The following is a 23,837-nucleotide window of genomic DNA, read 5'->3' on the forward strand; positions in this document are numbered from 1 at the left end:
GCAGACCTCTGATTACAGTGGACAGCTTTCTAGACATACAAAGTCTTAACATGAAAAGAATTCTTGGTTGGCTTGGGGTTTTGTGTATATGTGCTTGCTTGTTTTAACTTTTTATTTCGCTCTTATTTTATGTGCACAGGTGTTTTGCCTACACACTCCTCTGTGCACTACATGAGTACAGAGCCTGTGGAGGCCAAAAGAGGGCATCAGATCCCCTGAAACAGGAGTGAGAGGCGATTGTAAGATGCCATATTGGTGCTCAGAACCAAACCCAGGTCCTCTGGAAGAGCAGTCAGTGTTCTTAATCACTGAGACAACTCTTCCGCCCCTTTGTTTGTTTGTTTGTTTTCCTATTTTTATTTTATTAAATCTAAATGAAAGACATTTCACCATGAAAAGACAATTTTTTGGAAACTCTTGGAAAAAATGTACCAACAAGAAGCAATGTGCTGTTTCTCCTTCTGGCCTTGGCCAGATCAGCTGTATTATGAACAGACTGGAGTACCACTATTCCTTCATGTTTTCCAATTTTCAATAGCATTTTCAAAATCATCATGTGATACGTTTATGAGCTCAAAGTTAACTTTAAGACCCTTAGGGAATAAAACTGAAGAGATGGCTCAGTAGTTAAGAGCACTCACACTTCTTACCGAGGGTAGGGAGTTCAGTTCCCAGCTCCCACATCAGACAGCTCACGACTACCTGTAACTCCAGCTTTGGGGCTCTCCAATACCACTGGCCTCCGTGAGCACCTTCACTCACTCACAAAAACCCACAGACCACTCAAATACACAAAATTCAAAGTAAAACTTTTAATTAAGAAAACTCTTTGATGCTACCAAGATGTAATTCTATTTTTATTCATATCATAGGGTAAATTATACATGTTTATAAATTTTGAAGCATGGTGACAAGTAACATTGACCAAAATTAAATTTATAATTTTAAAACGATTTCTCATCATGTGTCACCAGAATGTATCTGATTTAAAAACAAAATAATGTTGATTATTTTGAAGTTATTTTCTAAATCAATAAACTAATGCATGTATTTTATAGCCATCTATATCTGAATTGTAAATAAAGGAAAAAACTGAGCGTGTTTTATACTTTATGCCATTTATCCTTATCCAATTATTAAAATGCATTTGTTATATTTCTGTACTGGCTAGTTTTATATGTCAACTGAAACAAGCTAAAGTCATCAGAGAGGAAGGAGCCTCAATTGAGAAAAGATTCAACTGTAGGCAAACCTGTAGTGTAACATGAGGGCCTGCTTGTTGGGATTTCTGTCCTGCCAGGTTCCCACAGTCATTAGGTCCCAAAGAATCACACAGAAGGTCTCCATAAGTTATAAACTGATAGGCCCATTAGCTCAGGCTTCTTATTAGCTCTCATAACTTAGATTAACCCATTATTCTTATCTATGTTAGCCACATGGCTTGGTACCTTTTTCAGCGGGGCAGGTCACAACTTTCTTCTTTGGTGTCTGGGCAGGACTGTGAGAGAGCTTCCTTCTTCCCAGAATACCCCTGTTCTCATTGCCCCACCTCCACTTCCTGTCTGGTTTTCCCATCTATATTTCCTGCCTGGCTACCAGCCAATCAGCATTTATTTCAAACGTAATTGACAGACTACTGACAATTTTCCCACACCACTGTAGAGTATTTTCTTAATTAGTGATTTAAGAGGGAGGACTCAGCCCCTTATGGGTGGTGCCATCCCTGAGCTGGTGGTCCTGGATTTTATAAGAAAGCAGGCTGAGTAAGCCACAGGGATCAAGCCAGTAAGCAGCACCCCTCCATGGCCTCTGCAACAACTCCTGCCTCCAGGTTCTTGCCCTGAGTGAGTTCCTGTCCTCATTGCTTTTGATGATGAACTGTTATATGGAGCTCAACTCCCCATGATGCTTTTGACCATGGGGTTTCATCACAGCAATAGTAACCCTAAGACAACTTCATACACAGCATTACATTATGTTATTACACTGGGACTATAAAATACACATTTCTATTTACATGTATGAACACACATTTCTGTATATGAACATTTCTGTGTGTTCATCATATAAAAAAGCATATACAAAGTACAAAAAATAATGTGAACAGCCTGCACTAGCTAAGATTTCTAGCCGAGACACCTGCCCATCCAGTTCTAGCATTTATCTGCCTTGATCAACCTGACCAACTAACTAGTTTGAGCTAACAAGAGTTCTGAATTATTTTTTTCCACTTCAGTGGCCTATTATTTAACCAAATAAGTAAAGAATAATTGCAGATTAGAAATGTCATTCCTCCTACTGTATCAGTCATCTTTCTCTTACCCACCCGGACACCAATACAACAATCACCTTGACTGCATCAATTAGTCATTTATTTGTTCCTTAGGAACTTTGTTACAGAGCAGGGAGATTATAGAATGTAGCAGCTAGCAGACAATGAGTGTTTCTCAAGGTTTAATACTCCCGAACATCTCGCTGCTAAAAACCTAATCTCTAAATTCCTTCCAAGAGAAGCAGAATGGGAACTGTCCTGGTGTTTCAGATTTTCACCGGAACTCTTGATACGCCTGACAATGAGAGTTGTTCTTTTGCAGATTCACAAGTTTTGTTGCCCGTGGCCAAGTGAAACTTAAAGGCATCCACACTTAGGAGCCCACAGAGCAGTAAAAGAATCTTCAAAGACAATCTAATTGTTCCTATTACCCGAAGCCATCCTCATAAATGTGGCAATCCAATCTGCAGTGAGAAAGGCTGATAACCCATTGGCTATCTGGATGCCCATCTGCTCGCAGAGACTCATGGCTATGGTCCGAGTGAGTGTGGAGCACTCACACCTGGCTGGTGTGTCAACAGAGGCCTGGGAAAAATGGAGATAGGCTGTGCTTCAAAGTCTGATAGTAGAAGACTTTCCCTATGGGCCAAGTGTATTATTCTTCCTGAGATAGATAATCATTTCGGTGATTCTGTTAAGAGCCCCACCCAAGTAAGCTTCCTGAACAAAGATACAAGAACAATCCAGTGAAGAGGAGAGGTGCTAAATTCTGAAGTGGTTATCCGGACAGGGAACACTTTGACCAAAGTCATAATCCAATGACCTTGCAAGAAATTCCAAAGGATAGGTCGGGGGATATATGAGAAAGAAGAGTCAACAGCTCTGCTAAGTGCAGCAGCCTTGGCCCGATCCTGTAAGGACTGCCTTTCTTCCTTATGACTGGTGACCAAGCCTCGGTCAGCTGGAAGAACAGATATTAAGAGAAGATATAATAAACCGGAAGAGAGAATGGACACTCTGACTGACATCTGGGTACATTTTTTTTATTCAAAATTAGGTTGCCCCAAATATATTATGATGACTCAAAATTATAGGGTATGCCAAACATACCATCCAGCGGAGAGGATGGAGAAAAATAAAGATATTTTCTCCTTGTTTTGTAATGTGATCCAGTCAACAAACCAGTTACACTGAGGATCTACCCTGTAGATTTGTTTCCATGAAGTTGAGTCACAAAGAAAACTGAGACGACACTGAAAAAGCAGAAGTTCAATGCATCTCAGAAGCGTTCACCCCACAGCCCAACTCCATCAAAGTGACCTTCCAGGGAGAGAGACTGAACATCGCACCCAGACAGTCAAGCTTGCCAGAAGAAATCCAATTATTCAATCAATCAATCTCTACAAAGAGACTCGTGCGTCCTTTGGGTATGAAATACACGAAGGATTTGAAAAAGATCAGGCAAAATGGACTTGAACAGAGAGCTCGCAGCACAGAGAGCAGCCCCTCCAGGTAATAAAAACAGAGACCTGAAAGAAAGGGCAAGCCCAAGCCTTCGCCTATCTCCCCCTCCACAGGGAGGAGAATGGTGTGGCTTGCTTCCGGAGAGTCAGTTAGGGCATGGCCAGCTACCAGGGAATTCTCCCAACTCCTTTCTTAGAGCCTTTCCTCATATCCTGAGAACCTCCAAGGTGAGTATTTTCATCAGGGATACAGTACTCAACTTGATCAGAATCACTGGTCGGGTTGTTAGGCACCGGCAGCCTGGATGACCTGGGGAATGGAACACAGAGGGAAAGACCCTGAGGGGATCTGACTCCAGCTTAACCATGGCAACGCGCTTCCTGTGCAGTCCGGAACCAATGATTTCAATGAGACTGCTTCCTTATCCACAGAATGAGGCTATCACCACACACCTCACAGGACAGAAAAAAAAAATCAATGAGGAAGGAATCAGTATTGCCCACGGTCATTTGGCCTGTCAGGGACAACTCTGGGTGGCCATGACACACTCTCCTACCAAGTTTGCTAAGCCTCCTCCGGAAGTCTGCCCGGAATCCCAAGCTTTGACAAGACACTTAGAAAATGCCAGTTCCCTTCCCAGACATCGATGCTGTACCTGAGAGTGACTCCAAAGAGCCATTTTCAGCTCACGACCATGGATTAGGACATGTATCCTCTTGTGTCTACACAAATGAGTTTCAGATGATCACATTTTCCTGAGGCTTTGCCTCCCTTGAAAAGAGCAAAGTGAACTACGGAGAGGGGTGAAGAATCCCAACGATGACTTAATCCCCACCACCTCCTATATTCCAAACTGAGTCATGCGATGGACACACTGGCAAACCTCCCTCAAACAAAGAAGCTTAACTGTTAAGATCTTTTTTTTTCTTTTCAAAATTAAAAACAGCAATTCCACTGTTCTAAGCTACAATAACCAAAGAATCACGTTGGCCCTGGGACTGTAACACCAACCTACGGAATGGAGGAAGATTCTTCAGAAAATGAACTATTTCCAGCAAGTAAATCTGTGATGCTTAAGGTAATCCCTCACTGAAATGCTCAAGTCTTGGCGGTTTTTGGCATTATTGAACTGTGTAGTTGATGATGTTATAGGGATGGACGTCTACAATCCCAGTGGGATTTATCTCTTCAGATCATCAGCCATCCTAAATAGCAAAGTCATAGTCAAGGTCAACATACTTCCCACTGAGGAAAGGAGGTGTCAGCAAGGTGGACGATGCCCATTTCTGCTGCCTCACATAACCACATGGAATTTAAGTCTAAGACAAAACTTGATAATTAATGTTAAAAAATGCATTGCTTAGATACCAATTATAGAAACAGCAGAATGCATAAAAATCCAAACTAGGATATAAAAAAAGAAAAAGAACTAAGCAGAGATGTAGAAAAGCAGCATGTGGCCTCTCTCCTCATCTTATATATTAATTTTAGGGCATGTAGAAAAACCTACTGTGTGCTAGCCACTATATGCTTCTGAATCAAAACCTGGAGCTTCCCTGTGACTGAAGTCTTTTACCTCACAGTTTACACCGTATTCAAGTGAATTCAAATGGCAGGAGCTGCTCAAGTGAATCAGTACCATTTTCCATTTTATACATATACTGAGAGAAACTACATGTCCTATCTAACCTCCTTCCGTAACGCAGCTAAATCGGGCTCTGGAATAAAGTACATCATCTCTACACAATCGAATTCTCTATTACTTAGCAGTCCGATATTTTAGAGCTTACTCCAGTAGTAAGGTTTCACAAAACATCCACATATTCCTTTGTAATTTAAAGCATAATAATATAATGCATTCTATTTATGATGCCTTTATAGTCAATATACTGAATAGAAATCACTTAGCAGGTGTGTTCCCTATTTTATAACCTCAATTCCAGAAATATCTTATTCCTATATCTGTATTTCATATAGAAGTAATTAAATAAAATACCACACTCATAACAACTCCATTCTGTTGAATGTGTTCCCCCAATGAGCACCAAATCACAGAAACTGGTATACACTACTTAGTCAAAGTCTCACAATGATTTATTTCCCAACAGAAATAGATATTCCCTAGACGATCATGAAAATGCTAAGAAAAAAAAAACTTTTATAAAATACCCTAGAACTTACGCTAACAGCAGAGAAATCCTACAAGTGCGTGTCATTTATAAAATTATAAACGAGGCAATAATTTGATTTAATAATCATGGAAAATGATTTAAGACCATTTAGTATGGTTCCTTTCAATTCCTGGATTTCTCAAAGATGTGAACTTAACACAGTAAAAACACGTAAGAAAGACAAGGACCTACCTACACTCTACCCACCAAGCCTTAGGAAAGCTTCTAAAAGTGCTGTAAGGCAAGACTTTTGAGAAAAGGAGTTCATGCTCAAAGGCCAACATTAATATTCTGAGGCAAGAGACAATGTGTGTATTTAGTAGCTCATTTCACCATTCTGTTCTAAATTGCCAAGCACTTCCCTTCATATACCTTCCTTAGCAAGCAAATATAAAATGCCTCCTTTGTGTCTAGTATTGTGCAAGGTCAATGAGGAAACAAAGAGTCAACTTCAGCCTGAGGGAGTGCGCACACACACACACACACACACACACACACACACACACGAGTTACCATCTCAATAGGACCCTATTATATGCTGCTGCTGTGTGTGCTGTAACAAAGCGCCACAGACTATACGGCTTAAACAGAAGAAATTTTATTTTCTCGCAGTTCTGGAGGCTTGTAGTCCAGGATCAAGTCCAGGCTGTCTTGTTTTCCACTGCTGCCTCTTTCCTTGGCTAAGACGGCTACCTTCTCATCGGTGTCCTCATGTGACCTTTCCTCTGTATCCACGCAGGCACAGATACAGCAGTGTGTGCTCAGGTCAACCTTATTTTGAAGCCTATCTGTCCTGTAGATCAATCACAAGACCTTGAATAAATGTTATAATCACTCTGTGTTCTCAGTATCAAATGATGACTATGCCTACCCTGCAGGATTGTGGAGAAAATGAGGTTGCATTCCTAGGGCCCAAGGCACATAGCACACTGGGTTCAGAGCTGGGTCTCAAAGTAACCCGGGAAACCATGTTATAAAATACTGTGATATTACAACTCTAAATTTTAACTCTCAAATATTATGATTTTACAAAGCAATGACTCTAAATGTCACAGAATTACTTCATTTCTCCAGTGTGGCTTCTGGTACATACCAGCTCATACCTGCTGCCACTTGAATGCTAGAGTGTGTGTGTGTGTGTGTGTGTGTGTGTGTGTGTGTGTGTGTGTGTATCTGTCTGTCCTATTGTCTGCCTACCTATCTGTGTGTGTCTCTGTGAGTATGGGTGTGTATGTCTGTCTGTCTGTGTGTGCATTTGTCTCTCTATGTGTTTCTGTGTGTGTATCTATGTTCATGTGCCTGCATGTGTGTGTCTGTCTATGTGTATGTTTGCTTGTGTGTCCATATTGCATGGATGTGTGTATCTATCTGTGAATGGCTTGGGCATGTGTTGTGTGTGTGTGTGTGTGTGTGTGTGTGTGTGTGTGTGTATGAATGTTTGTGTGAGTCTGTCTGTCTGTCTGCCTGCCTATCTGTGTGTGTCTCTGTGAATATGGGTGTATGTGTATGTCTGCCTGTCTATCTGAATTTTTCTCTCTGTATCTACAATACTGCATGTGTGTGTGTGTCTATATGTATGTTTGCCTGTGTGCCTGTGCATGGGTGTGTGTGCCTTTTACTCTGAGAACCTCAGGCCTGTGAGACAGGAGGGGGAATATAGGATGCAGGGGCTTCTCAGCCCTGTGTTCCTGGTATTTCATCACTTGTGCAGAATAAGTGCTGCTCTCGCTCCACTGGGGGATGGGTGAGTTTCTCTTAAAATATGATAGACCAAACATTTTGTTGAGATGGAACATATACCTTCCAAATAACTGATGTCACTTCTTCCCGAAAGCTGAGAGCAGACATCTGCGGCTATCAGTTAATGAGCAGACTCTCACTTTCCAATCTTTATGACAACCCTGTGGGCTTGCCCTGTTTGCAGAATCCAAACTTAGAAAACAAGGGTTGGCCTGTAACTGAACACTTCAGAAGAGCGTGTCTATACTGAGTTACCATCAGGATGGACATTAATACCCAAGTCATCTGTGTACTTTGAATTCTTCCTTTCCCTTAGGAGGCTGGAGAAATCCTCTGCATGCTACTTATGACAGATGGAGAGGAGCTTTAGCCAGTTACTGACTCCCTCAAAGGGAACAGAAAACAGACAGAATGAGGCCAGGCTCTTGATTCTACAAGGGCCTCACATATCCAAAAGGCTCTAAATAAAAGGATATATTGTATGCATTCCCAATTGCTGTTTGTAAAGTATAAACTAAAATCCTCTTAAATATTGTCACCATTGAAACTTGAATAATGATCTATTTAATAATTAGCATCCTCAGCAGTACTTTCTCTATACAAAGCTAAAAGAGATTTGTTAAATCAAAAGGATGTGAATTGGAAAGACACAAACACACACACAGACACACACACACAGAGAGAGAGAGAGAGAGAGAGAGAGAGAGAGAGAGAGAGAGAGAGAGAACGAACTCTGGAACACGAAAGACACTTTCAAAAATAATATTCAGTGGAATATTCCCCTTCGATTTAGTGCATCTCCATTTGGCAGTGATATGTTCACAGGTCATTATGAAACTAAAGTAAAATGCAAAAAGTAAGTACAAAGCATTTTAGATCACCCTAAACCTGGCCAAATAAAAATATTCTCTTTAATAAATCACCTTCCTGTGAAATCCCTGCAAGTATGAAATGGGGAAATTTCTCTAGCTTGGTGCTGTAAGGAAATACACAATACAGAAGAAGCATAATATATTGAAACTGAGCGCATAATACTGAGAAGACACACAAGCCTGTGGCCTCCAGGAGTAGACGATAAACTGTCTCCTGGGAAACATCACTGGGCGTGGTTTGCTACGATAACATTAGAGTTTCGGTTAGAGAAATAATGAACACAGAGTTTTCAGATTACTGATCACCTTTCCCAAAATGGCTATTCTGCCATCTGTCAGCACCCTGTCATTCTTCTATAATAAGCGTATAGACGGCTTCAGGTTATTAACTGTGGTACTCCTTTGGCTTGCTTGTTCACTGCTTTCCTAATTTACTCCATGGGCAGAATTTACAATGATTTAATACTCACTCATTTAAGAGATGCTTATTTAGTCCCCAATATACACCATTTTTGTTTCTTCTATGACATGCACAGTTGACATGGAGACAAAGGTGCTGGACCCACCTTCTCTGGGGTTGAAAACAAAGGTGGTTTTGAGGGATAATGAGCGCCACCCAGAGTCTATGACAATCTGGACAGATTCAGCCGGGAGGAGGGCGTGTGGTTCAAAGTCAGCAAGTACACAGCATCCACAGCATCTAGGTTCTTGGAGTTTAATAAAGCTTAATATGGGTTATATAAATAAAGGAGCTAAAATCTCACTGCAGAGTTCAGGCCAAGGGTGGCCTGCATTTAGAAAATAAAGGAAACAGAAATTAGTTCTAAAAGTAGTAAGGAGTTGTGGAAAGGCTTTATAAATAATGCTACAAGACGCTGGGCAGTGGTGATGCATGCCTTTAATCCCAGCACTCAGACAGAGGCAAGTGGATCTCTGTGAGTTCGAAGACAGCCTGGTCTACAGAGTGAGTGCCAGGTCAGCCAGGACAACACAGAGAAACCTTGTCTTGAAGAACCAAAATAAATTAATTAATCAAATAAATAAAACAACGCCACAAGACTTGTTTTGTGCCAATTTCTTTAGCTGATGTGAAGGATGAAGTCAGAGGCAAAGATGAAGTTACGTTTCTGTGTCTATCTTCCTGAAAACCATAAAGCCCTAAGTGAAAGAAGGAGAAAAAGCAGCATCACTGTTAAGAATAGCTGGTGCTCACTTCAAAGCCAGTAGAATGCATGACTAATGGATGAGGGACGGAGGGTGGGTTATACAGCTGTAACAGCCAGGGCTTCAAATGAAAAGGATATTGTTATGATTATGGTTTGAATTTGAAATGTCTGCCACAGGCACATGTATTTGAACCCTTGATCCCCAGTTGGTGCTGCTTATTTCTGGAGGCTGCAAAACCATTAAGAGCTGGGACCTCGCTAGAGGAAGTTGGTCACTGAGGAACAGGTCTCATGCATTGCAGTCCAGGTTCTAGACAAAGGCTCTCTAGGCTTCCTGATCAGCATTGATGTAAATAAGCAGCCTCACGCTCATGCAGCCCTGTACCTACCTGCCAGCTCTGCTACCATGCTTTCCTGACCAGAAGGGACTGTACCTTTCCAAACTGTGAGCCAAAATAAACCACCTCTTCTTTAAAGTGTTTCTTGCCATGCGTTTGGTCATAGTAGGACAAAACCCACTACAGTCATAAACTTGAGCAATGGTATCAAGAAAGGAAAAAAGTGGAGAAAGACCTATTAAGTGGGCAGGTCGGGGGGGGGGGACCCTCTAAATGAGCAACTTGGTACACAAAGATTTAGAAACGGAGACAGAACACACATTTGGAGTGAATTTGAGAGTTTCTGTTTGGGGCACTCTGACCTACAGGCACCCACGGGGCTTCAAAGTCAAGATCTCTAGCAGACAAAGGACGCTTCCGAATCTCAGACAGAAATTTCCTGCTACGGGAGTTTGCAGTAAACAGTTAGCTGACAGAACGTAAAAGTAAAGGGACCACCTCCAGCGGAAGGAGTTTTGGGGTGAGCCAATGCTCACTCTGTAGTGCAATCGAGAAGTCTCCAGAGAACACCAGGTTAAGTGCTGAGTGATGAAGGCTATTCACGAAGCTCTGCCCCAATAGAATGAGAACTTTCTGTGTGAGGCCAAGTCAGCCCTTGGAAGCAGGGACTTCAAAATCTATGGCAGCAACTACAAAAGTGACTCAATCAAGCGCCATTGGTTTCCTCTGAAATGAGGATGTTACACCTGAGTCACCAACTCTGGGTCCACACGGCAGCGCGAGTCTTGGATCCTTTGAGCTATAAACTTTGGATGTAAGGAAAGAGAAACTCCTTCCAGCCGCCCGATTTTACGATTCTAATCAAGTTTCATTGCTTGCTCATGTAGAACAAATGCACAAACCCAACAGAGTGGCTTCACCTTTTCAAACAATAGGATCAGAAACACAAGTAGCAGATGGAGAAGATATCTGCTGTCTTCATTGCTCTGCTGAACAAATGAGACTCAAAACAGAGTTTGTTCGTGTCCACCTCATGATGCTAATGATTTCGTTAAATTGACTTCTTTGAAAGCAGATCACTGCTAATAACTTAATTCCCTCCTAGTCTCTTCCCTGGGTACCTAACATTTTAGATAAAATATTTTAATAAAATATTAAAAGCAAAGAAATGACACCCCAGGTATCCAATTGGATGGTGACAGACATTATGAATCCCTTTTACCTGTAGCCCTCGCCTATCAGATAAAGGAGATAAAGTCTGCCATTCTATGGTTTTACCTAAGAAAGATAGTCTATTCCAAATGACACCTAAAAACTCTAAACAAATGCTGTTCCGAGGATGGCCACAAGTCTTCCCAAAAGCAGCCATATGATATCATGGAACAATCTCAACTTTCAATTTAATTGCTTCAGCTAAAGTTTTACTTTTTCATAAAACATACTTCAGGTTTTCTGCCTTCACCTGAAATCTAGTTGATGTGGCTCCTACTCTACCAAAGGGAGTCGGTGAGTTCTGCCTTCACCTCTCCAGATCACGTACCAACTCCTTTCACCATGCCTACCATTGCTGTGACTTCTATCTGGGTTCATCTATCTCGGTGACAGAGGCAGGTATGCACAGACTCCTGCTTTTCCTGCTGTGATATTACAGGGTCACTGTGTCCCTACAAAGGCAACAGTTCCTGACAGTCACAAATGCCCAGTCGTCCTTGCTAGGCCACCCTCTAACACTCGCCCTCACTGTGTTCCTATACTTAGCCACATTTTCTTTCTTCCTTTCTTTTTATTTTTTGAGACAGGGTTTTTCTGCATAGCTTTTGGAGCCTCACTCTATAGAACAGGTTGGCCTTGAATTCACAGAGATCCACCTGTCTCTGTCTCCCAAGTGCTGGGATTAAAAGCATGCACCACCACCGCCTGGCATTTGCCCACATTATCTAAAACGGTCCCTTTTGAGAGCCTTCCCCAAAGGACTTGGGTGACACAGATCGTCTAATCAGGTCCTGAGACACAAATTCGAAGAGTGAGTTTTTACGGATATTGTCAAAAGAAATTGTCTGTAAACTGTGAAATACTATAAGGTTTCCATGAGCAAACCTAGCACAGACGTAAGGTTTCCATGCCAAGGGAATCCAACTGACTCTTGCCATATTTCTACAATTCACAGTGTGCTGTAAAAAATAAACATGCAGAAGGCATACAATCAGGATCTGAATGTCACTGCCAAGCTAACCAGAAGCTTGTTTTAAAATGGGTATCTGGAGGAACAGATGAAGGATTCAGACCCATCTCTGAAATGCAGACAAGATTCCATCTTCCTGCCTCAAACTCCCATCAGGATATCTTGACCCCGATGGAGAGGCTTTAAGGTAATTCTAGCTCCTGTGGGCAAGCCATTAAGTTCTGAAAAGCAACGACTAAGTGGATTTATATTATTGTTAATAATTACAGTTATCAAAACTGTCACTTCTAAAAGAGTCCAATATCAGTGACCTAGATTTACTGTGTTTTTTTCCAGTAAGTCTTGAAATGACTATGCCATGTAGTTTCTAAGGTACATAGTCCTTTGTGTACAGTTCATTTCTCAAACTAATGAAAATTATCTTCAGGTACCCACTAACGAAACTTAGTAAGAAGGCCTTGCCATTGATTCCTCAAAAATCCCTTAAAGATATGAGGGACACCTGTTTTTCTTGTTTTGTTGCAAGCTTATTTACATTTTTGTTGGTTTGGTGGGTTGGGTTTGGGGAGTTTATGAATTGAGACGTGAGTAGTGCTTATGTAACCTAAGCTGGCTTCAAACTCAAGATCCTCCTGCCTCAACCTCCTGGGTGTTAAGCTTATAGATAAGTACTACCAATCCTAGCATAGGGGATTCTTTGATAACTCCATACAGCTGTTGTTCGGCATCCACAGAAGTTTGCTTCCAGGATTCCACAGATACTCAAGTCCCTTAGATAGAACAGTGTGGCATGTGCTGACATATCCTCCTTTATACATTAAGTCAGCTCATTACTTAAGATGCCTCATATAGTATAAATAGTTACAATACTGTATTGTTCAGGGAATAACCCTCAGAAAAAAATATCTAGGGCTGTGGATGGAGCTCAGTCACAGAGGGCCTGCCTGAAATAGCTACGAACATGTTCAGTATAGATACTTTTCTTCCCCCTAACAATTTTGACCTGCAATTATTTGAACACAGGGACTCAGAACCCATACCACGGAAAGCAGACTACATTAGCAAATCTAAATTTACCAATAAGTTCAGAGAGGCATTTTTAGCCTCCAAATTAGTTTAATTGTCCAAGGTCAGCATCAATCTGCATTATGCACTGGCTCCGTAGGCCCCGACTTCTCTGAAGACAATTCCATGATGCTCGTAGTATGTCCCTGCTGGAAAATCTCAAAGCTAACCAAGATGATCAGAAAACAGACTTTTAACTCCGATTCTACAAAATATCTCTTTATTAAAGGGCTTTCCCATTAGTCCCTCAACTAGAGAATACTTTTTTAATAAGTACTGTAGTTTAAGTACATGATCTGTTTCTAAAATCATTTCCGGGTACACAGCAGAAAACTGAAGGCTAATTGAATAAGTAAAGCTCGGTAGCAATGTAGGCTAGGTTTCGGGTAGAAGATCCATTCCTATGCAGAACCTGAGGCTCTGGGAGACAGAAACTCCACCACCGGGGACCTTTTTAAAAGGCAATGTGACAGTGTTTTCTCTGAATTTTAAAAGTGCATGTGCCTTTTTGGCCAAATAATTCTATTTCTTGGAATTCAGTAATAAGGAATTTTCACACATATTCATGAAGACCAATGAGAAGAAATCTTCTTTCCCCACACAGCTGTGAGAAAAGAGTTAAATCCTGGTGTTTACATACTACAAGATTCTATGTCACACCAGGCTGTCCACAGTGCTACAGAGATGAGAAAACCAGTATGCAGACAACGAGATTGCCATGATATACAGTTAAGAAGACAAAGCAAGCCACGCAACGATAGATGTGGTATGATCCAGTTTATATAATAAGAAAAGGCATCTGCATGTACAGTATGCTCCAACTTACATAACAAGAAAACCACGTCTATGTATCTGAGCATGTAAATGAATGGACTAAAGGGAGAAGAGAGAGACACTTGAAGCTGTTGCCAATGGTTATATCTGGGGAGGGTGTAGGTGGGAAAGAGTACTTTATATATTGCTACTGTATTTCTGCATTGTCATTTCAACTGGAACATATGAGTACATCACTTACGTCATTTTAGAAACCAGTAAAAATAAAAACTTAAATTCCAGCGAGGGCGTGGGTGGTCTATTCAACTAACAGAACATCAATCGAAAAAGGAGAACCCCATCGCAAGGGACTGCACTTTTATTTGACCCAACGTGATCTCCCATTGATGAGTGAGAAGGAAAAATTAGGGCAGATGCACCTTGAAACACTCACCTGCAGAAACAGATCTAAATTCTCTATGCTCAGGGTAAATATAGCAACTGTCGATTCAGGAAGGGACATCCCATGATTGACATAATTCAAACCAGTGAACAAAGCAAGAGAACTTCTATGACCCATAATAGGGGAAGTTAATCATTTCTCTGTTCCAAACTGTTCACATTTCAAAGCATTGTCAAGAAATAGGATAGAAAAAAATGTCCCACCTCTCCTGACACTGCACGTTTACCAATACCTTAGAAAACGAGGAGAGAGGAAAAGCCAGAAATTCAGAGTCTAAACTCTATACTCACTCAAAATAAAGGACTATACAACAAATGTAAACCCTCCCCCTTTAAAAAGTTTTTAAAAGCAAATAAAACTAATGGCATTTTCTAAGACATGGTGCATGTGAGAATTTACCCCTGACACAAGGATCAACATGGGGGCTCTCAGGCTGAATTCCTGCCACAAACATGTCAGGTTTGGCACCAACATGGGTGCTGTGCATGCCAGTGGAGGCCAGAGGTCGACGGTCATTCCTCATTTGCAACAATCTTGGGCTTTGTTTTTCCTGACAGGGTCTCTCACTGGTCCTGGGATAACTGATTGGGAGGGGCTGGCTGTCCTGCTAGCCCCATGTTCTGCCTGGCTCCAGCTCCTGAAAGTCTCTGCGATAACAAGCAAGCAGCTTTGTTACATGATTCTTGAGATCTAACTCAGGTCTTCATATTTACGTGGCAAGCATTTTACATACTGAGCAATCTCCGCAGCCCAATTTCCAAGCACTTTTTGGTTTATTTACTTATGTATTTTATGTGTATGAGTATTTTGTCTAAATGCATGTCTGTGCACCATGTAGAAACTTGGTCCCCACGAAGGCCATCAGATCCCCTGAGACTGGAATTGCAGGTGGTTGTAAGTCACCATGTGGGTACTGGGAATCAAACCTGGGTCCTCTGGAAGAGCAGCCAATGTTTTTAATCATCTTTCCAACCCCATCTGATCACTTTCCAGTGGGAAGATTTCACATATCCAGGAGTGTATATTTTATGTTCCTTTTTAAAATGTGTACGCAGTGGCAGGCCCCTTTGACAGCTGCTCCGAGAAAGGGACACACGTGGGTCACCACGCCTAAGGTCCCTGACACCTGTTCGGCAGCACCTGTGTGTGCTGTTGACCTGACGCCTAAACCAGAGGCTACAACAGCCTCACTGATACCATAAAACTGCCAGGTGAAAAGTGGCTCTTGGGTGCCAACCTTGCATTGGTAGCAACGCCCCCCACCCTTGGTTAGCATCTACTGAACTTCCCTCTCTCAAACTTCCAGCCTAAGCCACTGCAGAGACAGAAGAACGTAGAGCGAGATGAGGAAACAGAGCTTGATCCTCAACTTGCTATTCTGATTCCATCTTCGCAGAAGTTGCCAGAAGCTTGTCTATACATCTCAGTCCAGTCACTTAAAATAACTGTCACATCATGTTTTATGGCTAAAAGGAGAAGGAGGAGGAGGAAGAGGAGGAGAAGAAGGAGGAGGAGGAGGAGGAGAAGCACCCTCCTTTCCGCACCATGCACTATCCTAACTACAGGGAACACAGAAGCACGGTTGAAGAGTTGGAGGGAGTTCCGAGCTAATATGCTGCTTGCCTATAATCCCAGCGCCAGAGAGCCTAAAGCAGGAGGATTTGTAGCTCAGAGCAGCATGTGCAACATAGCCAGACCCAGAACAAAACAAAAATGGTTTAGGGGTCAATCCACCTGGATTTTCATCTCAACTCTAAGCCCTATCCCATTATTAACCCCTCAAATGTACGTTCTCTCCAAATGCAAACATGAGTCGGTTACTATTCCATAGTCCCAAAAAAAGAACCCAGGGGAGGAAGTGAACGAAGGGGCAGATTTCAAGGTCTCAACAAGCATCTGGTTTCGGGTTTTTGTTTTGTTTTTTCACCTTTACGGTTGTTAATAGTACCCTGAGCAGAGAAGTTGAGTGTTCCCACCAATGCCCATGGGAAAAAAAGGAGCCACGATGTGCCCCTAAACATCAGCGGTCCCCAAATTCTTCTCATGGATGTTTCTGTCCTTGCAAGGCTAAATGACTTAATATGGTCTATTTTAAAGCCTTGCTGGGGGACAGAGGCCCTGGGGAAAGCATCTGGCTCCCGCATTACAGTTCAAAACCCTACACTCACAGAATCTTAAGGCTACTGGAGCTGAGTAATGTTGGATTTCTCTATTCAAATGCAGTCGCAGGGTGAGATGAGTCCAGAGGAAGATCTGGCACTAGGAGGTGGCCAATGGGGTCACTGGAACTTTCCCTGATTGCAGGATAGAAGGGTAAATATCCCTTATAAGTAAATATAAATATAAATAAGAGCTTCCCCTGGGTGGACTTTAACAAATAAACTAGCGCCTTCTGCCCCTGATGGAAGAAAGTAAGAATTATGAGCAGTGATCTTGGTAGGATCTTAGTGGGAGAAGAGGCAAAATGGTGGTCACAGCAACATGAATGTTGTCACCAGCACCAATCATGCTATACCAACCTCAGCCTGGGGTTGGGTCAGAGGCAGGGTGGTGAAGCATTCTTTAACACTAGAATCAGCCGAGGCCACATGGCTCTCATGGGACAGGGTCAGGACTGAAGCTCAGGGATGACTTCTTCCAGCACCGTAAGATCTCAAATGTGCCATTTCAGGCTGAAGGCAACCCCAGAACTACTCACCCAACAACTCTGATAGGAGTCATGACTCAGGTCAAAGTTCTTCACATTGTGGGGGTTATGCACCATTTGTGCAGCCTGGTGAGTCCTCCAGACTCTTCTAAGCATATTTCAAATGTGTAAAATTAAGTACTATCAATAAGCACCACAGACACTAATCATACTTATCAAAATCATAAGTTTTAAAGTGAACTCACATTGGGCTAGAGAGGTAGCTCTGCAGCTGTGTTTCCAGAGGACCAAGGTTAGGTTCCCAGCAGCCACACGGTGGCCTGCTAACAACTCTCTGTAACTCCAGTTCCAAAGGATACAATGCCCTCTACTGGCTTCCTAGGGTACTGCACACACATGGTACTAAGACATACATGCAGGCAAAACACATATACACATACAATAAAAAAATAAATGAATCTAAAGTTAACAAATAAAACAACACGAATTCACGAGACACGCACTTCTTTTCATGCCATTAAATGCCAAAGGTTTCCAAGGAATGGCTCCAGTGTGGGCTGTAATTGTCACTTGGAAAGAAGTAAAAATGAAAGACCTTGACCACTGTATTCACTTAAGGTGAATCTGAGTTACGCTGTTTTTCCTGCCTCTAAGGAAATGGCTACTTTAGTTCATCTGTGCTAAGGAGCTCAATAACATCCTTTAATTGTTTAAGAGGAAAACAATGCTTTCCAAGGGTGGTGGATACTGAAGTAACATTTGCCTGGAATCCTCAAGGGATCCTGTGAGAAGAGCTGTGAGGAGACTCCCACTGGAGAGAAGATACCGCTCTGTGGTCACATGGTGGAAGGGATTCTCATTGCAGGCTCTGTGAGGAGCATCCGAGAGAGGTCTTTGAAGAAGACTCCTCTTCTGATCTACGTCCTAGCCACCTATTTTGTTTCCATATAGGAAAGGAAAGAAGAGGCACCGTTGAAACTGGGAATATTTTTTTAAAAAATTTGGACATTCATTCTCCCAAACAAAACGATCTCTTGGTTAAGCTTTGAAATGGAGGGCATTACCACCACCCTCTAGGAACTCTGGCTACACCTTCCACAGGACCACAGCATCCAAAGGGAGGAAAACCCAGCCAGGCTTTCAGCAAGTGAGGTTCACGATCATGAGAACTGGGTTGACTTTTTGAAAGTAGGCTTACATACAAGGACGATGCAAGATTCTCACTCATCCGTTCACCGATGTATTAGTACTTGAGTCTCCCTATACCACAGGCGAATTACCCACTCTTATATTTGGTGGGGGTAAAGAACCGGAGGCATGGACACTCCAAGTCATAACTAGAAAACAGTATCACAGCTTGAGGAAGCAGCTCTGCTCTAAAGGGGAGGCTTTATCAAAGGAAAAACGATTAAACAGAAAAACAAACACAAAGGAACAGAAGCAAGGTTATTCTATGCCCTGCGTATAACAGGGGAAAAGGAAGCGGACGTGGACAGGGCTCAGCGTTAAGCAGCATCCTTGCAAACAAGGTTAGCATTGGAACAGGAGCTGCAAAACCAGGTGCCTGTCAGTGCTGGAAGACGTCCTTATTTCTCAAGAGGTGAGCAGGTCTCTTCCAGAGACACATTCACTCAGGAAGTGAAAAGGAACTATTTACAAAGTGCAGTCTGGACACGAACTGCCAATAGTGGTCACTAAACAGCCTCATGGGCCCTTGACCTCATTCTAAGTATCAAATGCAGAGCTTCTTGCTTTTACGGAACTCACAGTGATAGCGTTCTCAAGGCCTGGGTCATTCCTGCTAGGAAACATGCTCTTTTGTTCCTACTCTAGAAGTGGTCGCAGATGACATTAAGGATGACCTAATCTGCCTCATAATTTTCATTTTTCAGTTAATATTTAAATTTTCCCCAAAATATTTGTGTTTACTATTAGGGCATTTGTTGAAAGTGTGAAAATTACAAAAATTATTCCTTCACATAGCACTATTACCTAACTGCTCTGGTCCAAAAATATGCAACTTACGTACAACATAAGATTTTATAATTAAAAAAAATCCAATGTGGCAACTAATTATTAATGTTGTGAAAATCCACCAAAAATTATTTATTAATTATGACATTTGGGTTTGCCACCTGCATTTGAAAAACCAGGGATGACAAGCAGACACTGTCCCCGGAAGCTTATATTCCACCCTGTCACAACTTAGCAAGCCACTTGAAGTGGGTTCACAGACACCTCAGCTGTGTATAAACCTAATTTTACACAAAGGGTAGGTAGGCATGAAAGCAAGGCAAGCATTTGGTCATTCGATTACCAGTAAATCAAATTTTAAAAGAGATTAGTAGCAGCCTAAGGAAATACCATGTTCACTAGGATTGCCAAATTATCTCCCATGTTGCCCAAATCAGCAGTATACATTGATTGACCTAAAGGCAACTGGATACATTGTTGGAAAGAAAACAAACAAACACATTAGCACTAAAGGGACTCTGTTGGAGATGGAGTGAATTATTTCAAGGGTGATACAAATCTTTAAAATCCACCTCTTCAAAAGCTCTTTTGAAACCTTGAAGGGTTTTTTAATTCCTGTTATTTCCCTATCTGATATGACAACAAGCACACTGCCTGGGTTCCGGGGCATGCAAGTTTCACGTCATTCACATTTCCCAGCATCACAGATAGAAGGCTTGCAAAAGAATATTGCAGTACGAAGCCCTTCTGTGTGGGTGTGCATTTGTAAAATAAAAGTAGAATTATTCCAACAGATGTAAATGTGTTCCCTGTGATCAAATGGAGTCTTTGAAATTCTGTTTTGACAGTTACTTGTAAAACAGCATTTCCACAGCGATTAATTCAGAGCTTGGTAGTGATATCATCAAAGCTAAATCAAAACTAAAGTTCTGATGGCTGAGTAGCAGAAGTTGGAGGGAAGCACAACCAGGGACCTAGCACACAGCACCTTGCAGCGTAATGTGTCATGCTAAGACACACTAGCTCCGTCAGCAAAGTTTCGTGACCATAAAAACGCTCAGAAACGCTATTTCATTTTAAATGTAATTTTTTCTTACAGTTGCTCCCCCAAGATACCGGTCATGTGTAAACGTCTACAGTTTTAAAAGATGATATAATAGATCAATACACCAGTTGAAAAATATGCAAGACTGTTCTGTGGGGAAAAAAAAAAAACCCCAGCATGCTAGATTACATAACACAGACAGTCAGGGATTACACCACAGGATTCTGGTGAGCTGAATGTCTGATCCTCGATATGATTCTGTGACTTAGGTTATCAAAGTTTGAAGGGTTCAAAACATGAGGTTCTCAGTTCAAACACATCTCTTAAAAACCACCAGTCCTGAAAACACTAAAAAATAAAATAATAATATAAAAAAAATTCAAGTTAACATTTTACACACACACCATTTTCCCCTCTTCCTCACTTTCTGGGCTCACAGGAGTATGCCCAGGTCAAGTCACTGGTTGCTCTTGCTGACCATCTCTACTTTACAATCTGATTTCTCCTTAAAGGAGAAATACAATTCTTTTTGAAAGCATTGTACATCTGCCTGCGTTTGTACGTTATTGCCAACCAAACCACTTAACACATATCTCCACAATGGAAAACTTAAGTTTATGGCCCACCATGTATCCCACTCGGGCTTTTAAAAATGGCGACTGTCCACAAATGCTTTGTCCCAAATAAATCTCAAGCACCTTGCTTTACAACAATAGGAAGAATCGCTGTAGGAAGTTATTTTTTTAAAAAAAAAAATCATATTTCAAATGCAGGCACATTTGTGGAAATATAATGGACAGTTGCCTTTCTTGAAAAATGCTGGTTTTAAGAGTCTAGACTTGTTCATTTGGAGAATTCTATGTTTTCACACTTCGATTCAGTAGTTGACAAAGTCTAAACTCGGAAATTTTGTACAATATAGACTGGGTATAATTGACTAAGAAAAACAACTTTAAACTTCTGAAAATAAAGCAACCTTCATTTACATGTTTTCAGGAGGCCCAAACACTGCTCAGAAGGAGCGCTTAGCCTGTCAGTGTCAAGTGGAAACGCTCTATCATTCTTAAGCTGTCCCCAGAAGACGCTGAAGATGCACACGCACACACATTTACATGCGTTGCACAGTGCCAACTATTTCCAACCAAAATAATCATATACACGTCGAGCCGAGCTATTTCTAGCGCAGAAGCGGGTGAACGTCCGGGTAGGCAGAGGAAACCCAGTAGCAGATGATTGCCGGGGAGGCGGGTGGCGGCGGGGTCCCCTGCCTCCCGCGCAGGGCGCCTCGCACCCCGCACCTGCACCGGGTCCCCGGCAGGGCATCCGGGGGCGCGCGCGCGCGTCCGGGACGCACCCGCGGGAAGCCGAGTAGCCCGGCGGGCCGGGAGCGTCTGGAGCATCCCCGGGCGGGACCCGAAGCGCCTTCTCCTACCTGTCACTTCGAGGCGAGTCGCTGCCGGGGATGCGGCCGCCGCCGCCTCCGGGAGCCCCGCTGAGTGTATGCGCGCGCGCGCGCGCGTGTGTGTGTGTCTGTGTGTGTGCGTGTGTGTGCGCGTGTGTGAGAGCTTGTTTGCGGCGCGGCTCCTTAGCCGCTCGCGCGCCGCCACCCCCTCCCCGTCGCCGCGGCCGCCGAGCCCCTCTGGCGCCGCCCCGCCCTCCGCCGCCTCCGCCCCCCACCGGCCTGCGCCTCCCAGCCGCGCTCACCTCGGCCGCCCGCTGCCCGGGGCGCTGCCCGCCGCTCCCGCCGAGCCGGGCCCCGTGCGGCCCCGGGCGCGCCGCCCCTGCTCCCGGCCGCGACGCTGCCTCCGGAGCCCAAGCCGTCGCCTCGCAGCCCCAACCTGCCCAGGCTACGGAGCATGCCCAGTGCGGCGCCCGGCGGGGCTGGGGGTGGACCGGGGCCGAGCGGGCCGGCCCTGGTGGGGGGGGAGCGGGTTGGTTGTCCCGGGGTCGCCGCTGCTTTCCCGTTTCAGGGTCCGGGGACGCGCCCCGCAGGGACTGAGTTAAGCCCGCAGCGGGACACCACGCACTGGTGGCCAACGACCCAGCGGGTGCCCTGCCCGGGAGGAGGGGGCGCGGGCCAGCCAGAGCCGGGAGCGGGAACTGCGCTTTCGTCTATGTTACATTGAACAAACACGGAGAGCGTGTACACTGCAGCAGGCACTGCGAGATCGGCATTTTATTCACTGAGCCCGAGAAACAATCTGCCGGAGGAAGTACTACAACAGGCTTACACTGAGCCAGAGAGAAAGTGATTTCCAAAGTCTTCCCCCAAGTGGTCCTGAGACGTGCACCCCACTCCACACCCAGACTTTGGTACCAGGGATGCTAGGGGCCGCTCCGGCCAGCTCTCCCAATTCGCCCTAGCCCTGCAACCGACACCCGGATGTCCCAAGTCCTGCTCAGGCGGTCTGGCAGTGTGCAACCAGGGACACCCTTTGTGAAGACCCTGTGCGAGCCGCTCCGGAACTCCCCGAGGGCTTCCTCCAACCGAGAACAGTCTAGCTTCCTCCCCGCCCCCTCCCTCCTGCCTAACGGCGGCCACCAAAACCCGGAGACGTGGCACCTGCGCACTGGGGACTGGGGCCCATGCTCGAGGCAGAACTGGGCATGCTCAGCTGCCTGAGCTGGTCTGGCGGGTCAAGAGGAAAAGGCTTGGCTTGAAGAGTAGCTTAAGAGATGGGGAGGAGAGGGGCAGGCTGTTAGGGCAAGGGGCAGAGCAGGCACTGTAGGCACAAGCCGTTAAAAATGCAAAACAGTCGTTACCCTATTTCTCTTTGGCAATTTCTCTCAGGGGTAAAAGGGGACTAACCATCGAAAGTTGTTCAACTAGTGTGATGGCACATGCCTGTTATCCCAGTTAGTAGGGATTTTGACAGCAGCCTAGACTATACCGTGGGTTCAAGGCCAGCCTGAACCTTGTCTCAAAACAAAAAAGAAAAAACAGTTTGCCACCTTAAGGGAGATGGACTGAGAGCCACTGAACACTCCCTAGCTAAACACAAGACTTCAGTTTTAAGTGAGCCTTGAGAAGGGTTCTGAGTGAGAGAGAAACATTCGCGGTCCTAGATCAGTTTTTCCTGTAAGGTTAAAAAGACACAAAAGATCCCAAAGAAAGCTGGTACTTGACTGGCCAGGGGTCTGGAAGATGTGTTGGTTTGGGCCCATGTCAGCGTGGTAAGGCAGTGTTGCGGGGGGGGGGGGTGGGGGGGGGGTGTCCAGTGGTTACAACATAAAGCAGTGCTTCTGGGGGTTCAGTGGATACGACATGACGGGAGTAAAACCTGGTGCTCAGCCTTTCTGACGACTCATTCCGGTATTGGTGAACTTAAACTGAGACTGAGTAGTAAGGGGTTAGGGCAGCATTGCAGGCCTATTCTCCCTATGCATGAAAAACTATGGCTCAGAAAGGGTAAGCCAGTTGCCCCAGGTTGCACAGCCAATAAAAGATGCAGTTAAACTCAAGCCCAGTTCCTCAAGTCTTCCTTTGTATATCCTATATTCCTCAAGTATTATCCACAGGAAGGTGTGCTAGAAGCTACCATCTGTGTGACTGACAGTTCTTACCAGTAGAACTTCCTACATAAAGCACTCAAATGTGGCCAGTTCGTCTTTGATGGATAACAAAACCGCCAACACATAGTAGCTTAAAACAATTAGTGCTCACCTTTCCATGGATGAGCTCCTA

The 23,837-nt window shown here is 43.7% G+C and overlaps 1 protein-coding gene across 8 annotated transcripts in view; it reads right to left on the minus strand.

Moving 5' to 3' along the window:
- Plcb4 (phospholipase C beta 4) overlaps positions 1-21,876 on the minus strand; it is a 360,990-nt gene extending 339,114 nt beyond the window's left edge. For 4 of the 8 annotated variants that reach the window (XM_085696771.2, XM_085696775.2, XM_085696767.2 and 1 more), the window contains exon 1: positions 21,585-21,742. The gene's annotated coding sequence lies outside the window, so the exon portion shown is untranslated. Of the gene's footprint in view, positions 1-21,584; positions 21,744-21,856 lie in introns of those variants that run through there. The other 4 variants (XM_085696768.2, XM_085696772.2, XM_085696774.2 and 1 more) reach the window with 4 other exon arrangements.
- Between the last annotated feature and the right edge of the window lie 1,961 nt (positions 21,877-23,837).

The sequence above is a fragment of the Myodes glareolus genome, chromosome 10, assembly GCF_982192425.1.
Source record: "Myodes glareolus chromosome 10, mMyoGla1.1, whole genome shotgun sequence".
NCBI classification, from domain to species: domain Eukaryota; kingdom Metazoa; phylum Chordata; class Mammalia; order Rodentia; family Cricetidae; genus Myodes; species Myodes glareolus.